We start from the raw sequence: 13,940 nt of genomic DNA, 5'->3' as shown, positions 1-13,940 counted from the left end.
ATAAATTATTTTTAGTTGTATTAATATATTTATTTTACATTATTATTTTATCAAATTCGCATTACTTGTTTTTTACATCAAAACAACACTCTTTTTTCACAAAACCGCATTCTATTTTTTTTTTATCAAAACCGCACTTATCCCGCTAAACGCACTAACCGCAGTTAAACCGTCCCGCACTTTAATTTCGCACCGTTTATATTATCAAATCTGAGGTCATTCATTCGGACCTAAGTACCTAACGTCTGTTATATAAAACTTATAACTCATAAAAGGCTGTCTGCTTTTACGACTGGCCAATCCAAAAAGATTTCCCTTTTTCCCAACCTAGCTAGTCACTAAAGTCAAATTTGTTTAAATAAAAACAAAATAAGTCATATAGACAGTATGGTTAAAGTCTTACTTTATGTAAAACTTTACATGCAAAATGAATAAATAATCATGCCACCAAATGGTCTATTCATAAATATCAGAATCACTTTTTTTTCCTTTCAAATATCAATATCAAAATCACTTTCATTACATACATTTGTTGAAGCATCAGTTACAGTCTTACTGATAGCATCTGTTAAACTATGATTAACTTAGGTATTATTATTAGGGTTGGGATTCATGGGCTAGATGCAAGTTAATGACATGAGAGATCTGAGATTATGTTCTTATCAGAACACCTCCAGGGTTCTTCCAAAATATCTAAGGCTAAAAATAAAGAAAAAATAGAAAAAAAGAGGTAAATGCATAAGTTCTCTGCATAGATATTGTCAATCCTCTACTGATTATTTGTCAAAATATAAATGGTGTTGTTTCTGAAAATACAAATAAAATTTAAATATTTAATAAAATATAATTATTTCCTGCCAGAGATATTATGTTTGTTTGGATCAAATCAGAGATATTATATTTGAGAACCTAATTGATAAGGTTGCTCACAAGAAATGATAAAAAAATAAAAGAAATGGAATGGACGGTATAGTGTTTGGAATTATTCTTTTGCAATATGTCTATCCATTGTCCCAGTTCTTTATAGAATCAAATGAAGACAACTTGTAATCGATTGCAATGACAAAACTAAAAGCTTCATGGAAAAAGGTGAAACTGAAATCCACGTGAACTGCTAAACACTTGCAAAGAAGACTTACTCAAAATAATGCTGGTAGTCCCAGTTGAATTGAAATCCACAAGTAATCATGATTAAATTTGATGCATATTTTATATTCATGTAGACCGTAGACATCGTAATCAATTATGCTGGTAGTCCCAGAGTGGTTTTAGATAAATTATGTATGTACTCTGTCTTCTAGTGATAAAAATCGATTTAGTACCTTTTTGAGAAAAGAATGATTAAAAACGAGTTTATGTATTCATTTTCTTGTGTAAGATTTCGAAATTCTTCCATTTTATTGCCACTTGATTGTATTCTAGTTAATAGTAAAGCATTTATATATTAAAAACGTACTAAATAAAAAATTAGAATAAGATTTAGGAAAAAGAGGTCTCGAATTTGGGTGTTTTATGACAGACAGCAACGAATGTGTGAATTCTTTCATGTCTTCTCTTTGTCCCATTCTGTTTGGCTTTAGAATCTCTTTGACAACTTTTTTTTTCTTTAAAATTTTATAGAAGCAATCCTATCTTCTTTTTAATTAAGATTAAATATTAAATCATCCCTTTAAGGGCATTAGAAAGTGCACACCCCTAACCCATAACAACGTCAAAAGCTTAGGTTACATGCTATGAAAACTAAACAGAGAAGCAGATCTAAACCTAAAAGAAAGGTTGAGGAAAAGAAGACAACATAACGAAAGTCTCCTCCTCCGAATGAACGTTACCAAGTATCTAATAATGTTTGTTTTGATGGGTTCGATCCCTGGCAATGGCGCCAACCTGATTACTGAATTTTAACACAAATCAATTAATCTTACCACAATCGAATGGTATATCGATACAGTATTTTAGAATCAAATTTACAAGGAACTAGTGATCTATAACACTAAAAATACATAATTTTTCTAATCTAAGCAAATAAGAAGATGAATGATTGTAACAAGCTAAGATCCTAGAAATATAAACAAGGTGATCTCAAATTCAATCAAGAAATAAGTGCAAGAAATAAACTTTCAATCAAATGTAAAGATGGATCCATGGGCAAAGATAATTGATATAATGTGATCAAAGTTCAATCTAGGATGTTCAAACAAACAATCAACAAGTTTATAGGTCTAGATCTAATTCAAATAGATTAATCCACTCTCGTGATAATAATCTCTATGCTAGTCATGCATTAAACATCAACTCTCGTTGGCCTAACACCTTCAAGCATGTGTTATGTTCAAGTCTACTAACCATCTAGCAATCCTAATATCAAACTCATTTGGTTATTCAACCTAAAGCAATACTAAGTTCATCAAACATTTTAACAAACACCTTCCGGACATAAAATAGCTTAAAATATACAGATGGGAGTGATCAAGTTTAATAAAACAAGAAACATCATTTAACCCACCTTATCACCCTAATCCACCTAATCCATGAATCACAAGGTTACTACTCACTAATCTCCATGAGAAACCTTAAACCCATATAAGGATCAAGGCTAATCATGTTAATGAGCAAGAGAAACACACATATAAGATGAAATACTTTTTTAAATGATCAAAAGGTTCAAAATTTTACAAGATTAGACAAAGCCTTAAGAGAAGATGAAATACAATCTAAAATTACGTCTAAAATGTATTTATAGTGGCTTAAAACAAAAGGGTAAAATGGTGAAAAAACTTTGGCCAAACATATGTTGACGGAGGTTCACATCAGCCTGGTAGCGCGTCGTCTGGCCACTGGGCCATAGGCCGCTCCAACTCTTCGTCTTGAGGGTCTTGATTATTCTTTAACCGCGGTCTCCGTAACCGTTGAACAAGGCCTAGTCAGCTCACACACGATTGACACCAAAACTCTGCGGTTTAGATTAACCGCTGCAATAGGCCGCTTTAGCACTTGGCTGAAATGAGGTAATGTCGTCTAGAATTCACAACGGTTTTGTGGCATGGCCTTCAGGACGGTTTTGTGGCATGGCCTTCAGGCTCCATTTCGTTTCTCGACTAAATCACTCACTTTGCCTCAAATCAAGCTCCAAATGCTCCAAACTCACAAAATGACATCTTAAACATCTGATATGGACTTATGCATGGAAATGCAACCTAATGATGTCTAAATGCTATTCTAAATGATCAATTATATACATCAAATTATAGTTAAAATCATGCAAATTCATAAGATATCAAACGTGGTGGCTCCGAATCCGATTTTTGGCAACTTTGCGAGGCTAGGGCATTCAAACCACGCAAGCTCCGCATTCGGTTACCTTCGAAGAAACCACCAACAAAGTTGTTTGAATGCCCTAGCCGACTCCAAAATCCTCTAGCCGCAAGTTGCATCCGTTCCACTTCTTCACAAGGCCGAGGCTTTGTGTGTTCCTCCACTCCTCATGCGGCGAAGATATGGCTTCAAAACATAGATAAACAATTCGGTGGGAATTACCATCCCAGTCAAAAGATATGTCGTAATCCAAACCTAATCCTTCAATCGGAGATGGAAATTCTAACCCCAATAATTGACTAGTGGTTTCCGTTTCTTTTAATAGAGCGCGACCACTGTACTTTCGACGAGTTACCAGAGCACCAGATCTCGTCTAGGGGTCCGCCTTGTCCATGGACCCACCCGATCTCGCAAAGGAGAAGGGGAAACACCATCAGCAAATGCCGAGAGACAATAATCCGTCTAGTTAATCAAAATCTGAGACGGGGAAAACCCAAAGGCCGCCGACGAAATCGCCAGACAACCGTGAGCCTCCACCCAAAAAACACGAAGCTTTGTTGTGGGTGTGAACTAGAGAGACTCACGTGTGGGTCATACGCCTCTCAAAAGATGGCTTACATGACAATATTTCTCGAGGCAATCATATCTTAAATTTACCAAATGCTCATCCCCTTATTATTAAAGGAGAATAAATTAGAAGAATAACCTTTAAAATGTAAATTATTTATATCTATGTCATTCTGCATATGTGTTATCATGAAAGCCTTTTGCAGCTTCTTTTGATCTTACCTCTTTCATAAGACTGGGGCTTGTTGAAAAAAAAATTCAACTGTTGAATAAGTGCAATGAATGTGTTGAATATACAAAAAAAATGATGTGGATTTAACTTAATTGAATAAATTGAACCAGTTGAAAGAACAAGAAATGAGTCCCACAAAATCTCTTTGGATCATTGTATGCCGCACAAACTCAAATGAGCTTACGGAATTTTTTTTCTTCTTCTTTTTAAAAATCTATCTTATTAAAACAGAAGTACTTTAAACTTTTGTTTGGCAACATAGATAATAGTTAAAAAAATATTGTTGTTTGGAAACATGAATAGTAGTAAGTTAGGAAAAAATAATAATGGACTTATGCTATTAAAAAATTGAAAGTCCATTACATTATTTTAAAAAGTAATGGGTTTATGTTACTTGATATACATATTCAAATCAAAATAGTAATTTAAATTTGATTTATATCAAAAATTCATTCAAAATATACAAATATTCAAAATTTGATTTTTAGTAACATATTTTTTAATAACCATTATAAACAAAATTCAATATATATAAGAAAAATACAATATAAAGCTCAATTTCAAACACCAACTTAAATTATTTTTTTTATATTTGACATTGAAATTTAAAAATATAATATATGTGATTATTTATATGATTGTACGTATAAAAAATTATTAATTATAAGAAAACTTATGTGATGGTACATATAAAATACAATTAATTATATGATAACACATTTTTTTTAATTTGTGAAGACATAAGAGGATATAAAATAGTGATTAGGGGTGGACGTTCGGGTTCGTTTTCGGATATGTTTGGGATTTCGTGTTCGGTTCAGATCTTTGAGGATTCGGTTCGGATTTGGATAACCAATTTAAATTGGTTTGGTTTAAATATTTGGATAGAGAATTAATAATTATTTATGTATGTTTAAAGTTTTGAGTATATTTTAACTATTTTAGATATTTACGTTTGATTATTTGTATAAATTTTCAAGTATTTAAACAAACTTAAAAGTATCATATATATTCTGGATGTTTTTATATATATTAAATCTAAAAATAATTAATATATATAAGTATATAAATTTATTTTGGATACCCAAAATACTTCGGTTTGGATCGGATTAGGTTTCAGTTCTTCAAATACCAAAATTTTGAATAATTTGGATATTTAATCAATTTCGGTTCGGATTTGGTACTAATTATTCGGATTGGGCTCGGTTCGATTCTTCGAATTTGAGTTTTTTGCCTAACCTTAAAAGTGACAAAAAAAACAAATAGCATCATATTTTTTAAAAAATATACCCCCGCGGATGAGCGGATCAAAATCTGGTACTGTATTATAGGAATGTAAAAAGTGTCATTATATAATTGGATTTCTACATTTTATAGACTTTTATTTCATCCTAGTTTTTGAGATCAATTATCTTATACCAAACAATATGATATAATAAAATAAATTATATAAAAATTCATAACTTTTATGCTCTATAAATAGAGACTTGATTCATTTGATTTGGACACACACAAAAAAATCTATTTTTGACTATAATATTACTATTTGAAGTTTTGTAATGTTATTTATTTTAATAGTATTATTTTTTAAAAATAATTACGGATTTAAATATTTTTTAAAAAAAACATTTTTGAAAACTATGTTATTTTAATTATTTAAATTAATTATAATCAAAATTATTATTAGTATGTAGTTACTTATATACAATTTAAAAAAAAATAAACTAAAATGGTGGAGTAGCGTGTTGAATTTTATTAAACAAAACTATTGTACATGTTAAAAATGAGGTGGATTTGAATAATTAAGTGAAAGAAAGAAAAAATGATGTGAAGTGTTAAAATGAGAAAATAAGAGCATGTTTATCGCATGGATTCTTAAAATAGAGTTCTTAACAACAAAATATTAATATTTTAGTATATTATAAATAAATAATTAAATTTTAATAAAAATTAAATAGCTAAACTAATTGGAAGTTGCCAAGGAAAGATACAAGATTAAGTTAAGGGATGTCTTTTACGTCTTTTAAATAAGAGACGTATCTTAGTTTTCTTTCGTATTTTTAAATTCTTTTTTTTTATTTTAATAGTTAGAGATTTGATAAAAACTTTACAATAAATATGCTTTAACAGTTTTGAATGAATCAACGATCGTAGATAGTCTAACTAGGCCATTTACTAGATGCCATTGAACTGACGTGTTGCATAACTTTACAAGACCCATATATTTTTTGTAGGGTTTTACTTTTACCTTATTTACCGTGGGGTCTTACACCCTTTATTATAAGCATACACATGCAAATTATATCTATGAATACATTGATTTCTTAACATCTCATCTGTTATCATCATCAGCCTATTTAGAACAACAGTTAAAAGGGAGAATCAGTGTTAACTAAATCAGATATTTTAATAATATTTTGAACTATCATAGTTATAGAACAATGATGATTATATGTTTAAATCAGCTTCGTTGATTTTGAAAGATGAAACAGCATACCAAATTATAAAAATGAAAAATTAGAATTAGTCTTAGTTATATCAGATATTCTCTGCTTCAGAATCAACTAAGAGATTGAATTTATTCCCATATATTTCAAACATATATTACGATAGAATATATTTTTTTCGTTTCAGATTACTTGTCGTTTTATACTTCGGCACACAGTTTACGAAAACATTTAATTTTGTATATTTTAAAAACATCATTGCCAATACATCTAACCATATTTTAACCAATTGAAAAATAGATTAAAATATAAAATCAATAAATTTTGCTTTGAAATTATAAAATGATACTTATTTTGAAACACAATTTTTACCCTACAACGACAAGTAATTTGAAACAGAGAGAGTATATGACATTGATTATTGGGAAATTACCACAAATACCACATTCATAGTACCACTTTTCATGTATACACTAATCACTTTTACCTTCACTTTTAGTGAAGGATAAAAGACACTTATATCCCTATGATTAACTAATCTAGACTTAGGGTTTAGAGTTGAGGGGTGGGGTAGAATTTTTGAAATGTGAAATTTAGGATTGTGGTGTACTCGAACCACTTGCCTCAAATTGATCATAATCAGTATAGTGTTGAGCATATGTATCTCGTTCATCCTCAACAATCATATTATGCAATATGATACATGACCGCATGATGATAGCCAGATTCGATAATTGTTGGGATTTTGGAAGTTGAACAGATAAATAGAAGACTTTTGGGTGTTAAAAATGAGAGTAGTCTCTATTTATAGATTAAAAAATATTTAATTTTGATATAATTTTGATATTCTAAAAACAAATTTTATTATATAATAAATGTGTTTGAATTATTGGGTGAAGATAAATATCAAGTGAAATTTGCCCAACCAATGAGAGCAAAGCATTTAAATCTTATCAAGATTTAAAAAAAAAAAAAAAATTAGCTAAAGCCGCACGCATGACGCACGTGGCAGTGCGGGCCACAATTTTTTTTTTAAGCTGTTAAAACTTTCCAACGCCTATTGATACTACGTAGACAAACACATTTTTATAACACTCTCACTCACTGCAAGGGTTTAAACTGTTGTAAGTGAATTTCAACACTCCATCGTGAGTGGTCTTACCTAAAACGTTAAGAAAAAACATGAAACTGATGATATTTTTTTTATATGTATGGTGCTACCAATAGTAATGTCAGGGAATTAGTTGTTGATACTTTTGGTAAAAGGAATCATATTAATTTGAGTAACTAAAAACTGACTCTAAATATTATGGATCTAAAGTGTGAAATTTCCACTATAAAAATATGATGTACAATTAGTAATTTGTTTATTAATATATAAATTCAATTTTGTGGAAGTCTTAAATCATGAGTTTTACACACTCTCTCTTTGTTAAGTAATAATTAGCTAACCATCTCTATTCTCTCATTTTATTCCTTATGTTTTAAAATATCAATGTTTTAGAATTTTCTTACATATTAATAAAATATACAAAATTTTGATTATAAATATATTATATTTTTGGTTGACCATTTTCATAATTTTAAACTAATAAAAGTTTAAAATATCAATGCTCCGCCCGTCCACGGCTAATGGGCCATCCACGCTAGCTCACTCGGTTTGTGGGTACCATCTCGTCTGACAAGCGGTGCATTAACTTTTTCAATGCCCGGAAGTCTTGTTTACTGATCCTGCAATCACCACATGAATTTTTTCCGTGTTTTAGCCTCACTCATACGGTATCGTGAATCACTTTCCGATAGGTCACCCATCATTCTACTACTCCAGCTCAAGCACGCTTAACTATAAAGTTCTAAACGGATGTGTAACCGAAAAGGTAAATCAACTTTGGTGATATAAATGACCAAATCAATCATGTTAAACATTTTTATATATCACAACTCGGGATGTTACAATATTATTGTTACATAATAAAATACATTAAAATGTATAATTTTTTTAAAAAAATTATAAAATATGAATTGTTTGGAAATGAAGGGTGCACACTGAATTTGGTTCTTAAAAGTGTCATACGATATAATTACAAGTATAAAAGTGACTCTTGTTCGCAATAAATGTCTGCTGCATATTCAATGTTTACAGATAATTACAAGTACACAAGCTATTCCACGAGGCTGGAATTTTTTTGGGAACTACAGTCAGGTTGAAGCGGGTCGTATAGTTGTTGTATGGGACCCGGCGGTATCTGTTTTTGTTTATCAGGCATCTCCTCAAGCAGTTACTTGTGGGATATATATCATGGCAGAGCAACTTTCTCTCACGGTCACCTTTGTTTATGCCTACAACACTGCTGAAGAATGAATGGGTCTATGGGATGGGATAGTGGTGATGAATGCTACTACACATGTGTCTCGCTCTCCTTGGCTAGTTGCGGGAGAATTTAATCAGATCACTAGATTGGAATAACACTCGAAGTACTCCTTCTCGGTTGTGGATTACTCCTTCTCGGTTGTGGATGCTGGAGGTATTGAAGATATTAATATTGCTTTGCAGAACTCAGACTTGTTTGAGGCCCAGGAGAAAGGTCTTCGGTTTACTTGGTGTAACAATCAAGATGACGATCCGATATCCAAGAAGCTGGATCATGCCTTTATTAACCAGTCTTGAGCTGAGAGGTTCCCGGATTCATTTGCTGAGTTTTTGGAGCCAGGGCAGTCGGATCACTCACCTTGTCTGATCAGACTTCCTTTTGCTCAACGGTAAGTGCGCAAACCTTTCAAGTTTTTTCATCATGTTATTGAACACCCAGATTACTCAAATGAGGCCAGAGAAGCTTGGAATCCTAGTAGTATCATTGGGACAAACCAATTTAAATTGGTGAGATCCATGAAGCTACTAAAGCCAGTTTTGAGGAAATTGAACAAGAGGCATTACAGTGGAATCTCTCAACGGGTTAAGGACCAGACTTCTAAGGTTGAAGGTCTTCGGCTCATATTACTTAGCACGCCGCAGCCTGCTTCTGTAGCGGAGGAACACATGGAACGAGAAACGCTTCATGTGCTCTTGAAAGCGGAAAGGAAATTTTACAGACAGCGATCTCGGGTCAAATGGGCGGATGTTGGGGATCGTAATACAGCTTTCTACCACCGCACAGTATCTCAGCACACAACACGTAATCAGATCCACTTTTTGAAAGATACTGAGGAACGTTTCTATGGTTCTACTGATGAGATAAAGGCAATTCGGCTGAATATTTTCAGAATAATCTTGGTGATACTCACTTGCCTCAGTCTCCGGTCTCAGTGGCTGATCTTCAGGATCTACTTACGTTTCGCTGTTCAGCAGATCACCATGAAAGTTTGACGAAGGACGTGCTTGAAGAGGAAATTAAAGCCATTGTGTTTTTAATGCCGCTTGACAAAAGTCCAGGCCCTGATGGTTACTCTGTCGAGTTTCTACGGGCTTCTTGGGACACAGTTGGGGCAGATGTGGTGGAAGCAGTAGGATAATTTTCAGGAACGGTAGACTACTCAAAGATCTTAACACTACTGCGATATGTCTCATTCCAAAATCGCCGCAAGATTGTACTCTCGGTGATTATAGGCCTATAAGCTGCTGTAATGTGGTGTATAAAATCATCTCCAAAATTTTGGTCAAACGTATGAAGCCAATCTTGGCAGGATGTGTCAGTCCAAGCCAAGCAGCATTCTTGAAATGGAGGAGTTTGGGAGAGAACATGTTGCTAGCATCAGAGCTTATCAGGAATTACAAGAGCCCGTCTTGTAGGAAAAGTAGTATGTTGAAGGTGGACATTAAGAAGGCCTTTGACACAGTTTGTTGGGATCTGGTGTTAAAGATTTTTTGAAGCTCAGAACTTTCCTCCTTTGTTCATCACTTGGATTAAAGAATGTATAACGACACCACGATTCTTTATTGCTATTAATGCTGAATTGGCTGGGTTTTTCTCAAGGAAGAAAGGGTTAAGGCAGGGTGACTCCATCTCTCCTTATCTTTTCATAATGGTTATGGTAGTTCTGTCTAAACTTCTTGAGCAGGCGGCTGACAATGGTAACCTAAGGCTTCATCCAGCGTGTTCAAATCCGAAGATAACCCATCTATTGTTTGCTGATGATCTTCTGGTATTCTCTGATGGATCGCGCCATTCCATCACTGGTATTAATCAAGTTATGTCAAACTTTCGTGACTGGTCAGGACTTGATATGAATGCTTCAAAATCAGAAATATTCTTTGGAGGTTATGATGAGTTGGCAGCTCAGGTCATCAGCGACATATCGGGATTAAGAATTGATACTTTTCCTACACAATACCTTGGGCTTCCTCTTAATCCAAGTAGAATTTCTCAAGCTACTCTTCAGCCTTTTGTGGAGCGTATAATGTCCAAGCTTAACAACTATACTGTAAGCCTGTTATCATTTACGGGGAAGGTCGAACTCATTGTGTCAGTCGTTTATGGGCTTGTGAACTTCTAGAGCTCGGTGTTCGTGCTGCCCAAGAAAGAAGAACAAGACGGGCTCTGCAGCTGGAGGAAATATATGTCAGCCTAAGAAAGAAGGGGGTCTTGGTATCCGGAAGCTGGAGGATTTTGAAATGGTATTAAGACTTAAGAGGCTCTGGAACTACTTTTCCTCTTGGCATTCATTATGGGTTAAGTGGCTCAAAAAGAATGTCTTGCGGCGAGGGTATTGGATGACTGCTGATGTGCAAAGACTCTCTCCTACAGTCCGGAGCATGATTGAGCTGAACCCGCTATTAATTGATTTGATGAGATGCAATATTGGTGATGGTAGCTCAGCTTCTTTTTGGTATGATTCCTTGACAAGATTTGGTCCTTTGATCAATTACATTGGACAAAGAGGACCAACCAAGTTACGCCTTCCATTAAACTCTACTGTCTCTCAAGCTTACAGCAATGGGAAATGACAACTACCCCCAGCTAGATCCAATGAGATTCAGGAACAGCAAATTGAGCTTACAACAATAAACCCACCATCTTTGGAAAGTGGGGGAGACTCGTTTCTTTGGCGCAATGCCTCTGGTCAATTTGTAAGATCTTTATCTTCTAAGGCAACATGGGAGTTTATTCGTGTACAACATCCTGATGTTAATTGGCATAAGGCTGTTTTGTTTAAAGAAGGGGTTCCCCGCTATGGGTTCATTACTTGGATGGCATTTCTGGGAAGATTACCTACTAGAGACAGGTTGTCTGCTTGGGGGATGAATGTTCCGGTTTCATGTGTATTGTGCTCTCAACATGCCTCGAATCTCACCAACACCTACTCTTTGAATGCGACTTTGCTGTCTCAATCTGGTCTCGTTTCTCTGGTAGATTTATCAGCAATCCTCCATCTTCTCTACAGTCTGTAGTCAACCTGTTTCGGCATCCGACTTTTGCGTCCTCTCCGCTGGCAACGGTGATTTTGAAGATTCTTCTACAGCTAATCGTCTACAGAAGTTGGCGGGAGAGGAACCAACAGATCTTCAGGGCAACAGCGTCTTCCGAGGCATCCTTCTTCCACGGTGTTGATCGAGCTATGCGTGACAAGCTGCTCTCTCTTCCAAGGCGGGGTCCTTCTTCTGCTTCTCTTTTGGAGTTGTACTTTTGTTTTGTTGTTCCTTACAGTTAGCTCTTCCCCTGTCAAACTGTTGCTTACTTTCCTTTCATTTGTAATAAGTGGTGGCTACCACATCTATGTAAAATCAAAAAACTGGTATGAATTTAACATTTCGACCCAACAAAAAATGTTTACAGATAATTTGTCTTATGCGGCCCACTAAAGAGCCCGACTCCAACATTTTGTTAACTAAAACCTTAATTAGACCCATGATTAAATTTATCGTTAAAGCCTGCTTACTGAGAGATGTGAGCCGTGAGGTCTTTGTTTAATCATTCTTTTCCTCACAAGATATTGTCTTTGTTTAACTAATTCACTTTAAAGTCCATTACAATAAAGTTGAATTTCCTCTCTCCTTCTCCGTCCATGTCATAAAAAAAAGAGAGGTAATTTCTGCTGTTAGGATCAAAAATGGCAATCTCGAAATGAACATCTAAAATTGCCACTTTCAAATAATTTTCCCAAAATAATTTTGAAAAGTCCGAAATAGAGATCTCCACAGAGTATCGAAAAGGCCTCACCCTCGTCCAACTCGCCGAATGACTCGAAAACGGACCACACCGAACTTGCCACACGACGAGTAGGACGAGCCGTGTCCAACTCACCATATGCCGAGTAAGACGAGCAACGTCCCACTTGCCATATGACGAGCAGTTCGATCTCTTGTTTCACTCTTTTAATTGAACTACGTTCGGGTTGATCCTCAAAAGGGGTATGTAGGCAGCCTTTTATAAGGTTCAGTCCGAAAATCAACAAAATCTTTTTTCGTATTTTTTCGTTTGTTGTTATCGAGTTGCGACTCAACTAGGTTTTTGGTGGCTAGAACTAGGGAACTCGCTGATAGCTCTTGCGGCCGAGCTTTTATAATATTTTGTAATAATCGAAACGCTCTTATGCAAATTCGAAATAAAGATCTAATTTCTCCAGAAATTTGTTTTGTTGTCTTTTCATATTTTTCGCATTTATTTGGTCACTTGTCGTTGGATCTTGCAGAGAATCCGAGACCTCAGGAAAGTTAGGGTTTCTTGACTTTCCTCTGATTACGGAAATCAACAGTGCAAATTTTGGTTTCCACATCTGCCACGTGGCATGTGTAAAAACACTGATTTTGTGACTTTACTGGATAAGCTTTAATTACAGTTTTGTTTGCAATTAATAACTAGTTGTTTCGCCTGTGCATGCATGCATAAACATTTTGTAATTACGTATTAAAATATTATTACTAATTAAAAGACTTTAATGATAAATTATTATTTATGTTTTTTTAGTCAGTTATTATTTATGTTTTCATTTGAACATTCTCATGCAAAATTTTTTTGAAATTTTTTTTGTACAATATATTTATTATTAATAGATAAATCTTCGAATTCACTCAATATTTTATTTTCGGTTATATAAAATTAATAATTTTACTTGATTAATATTTCGTTATGTGTTTTCTGTTTTTATTTTAATTGTAAAAAGTTTACTAAAAGATATTTTTGGGATAACAACATATATAAAAGTTATCTTTTTATTTTAAAATAGTTTTTAAGATTTTAGATAATTTTTATTATTAATAATTTTTTTAACTTATCTAATCAAAAGAATTTAAATTCGTTTTTTATTTCTTGAATAATTTATATATTTTATTAATTAAAGGTATAAATGATATTAGAGAGTTCACGTAATAGTATAGATTAGTTCAAATGGGCTATAAAAGGCCTACGTTAATATATGTTACCTTACATATCATAAGTATCACATAG

Source organism: Brassica napus, chromosome C9, assembly GCF_020379485.1.
Source record: "Brassica napus cultivar Da-Ae chromosome C9, Da-Ae, whole genome shotgun sequence".
NCBI classification, from domain to species: Eukaryota; Viridiplantae; Streptophyta; class Magnoliopsida; order Brassicales; family Brassicaceae; genus Brassica; species Brassica napus.
Note: the sequence above shows the minus strand (reverse complement) of the source record.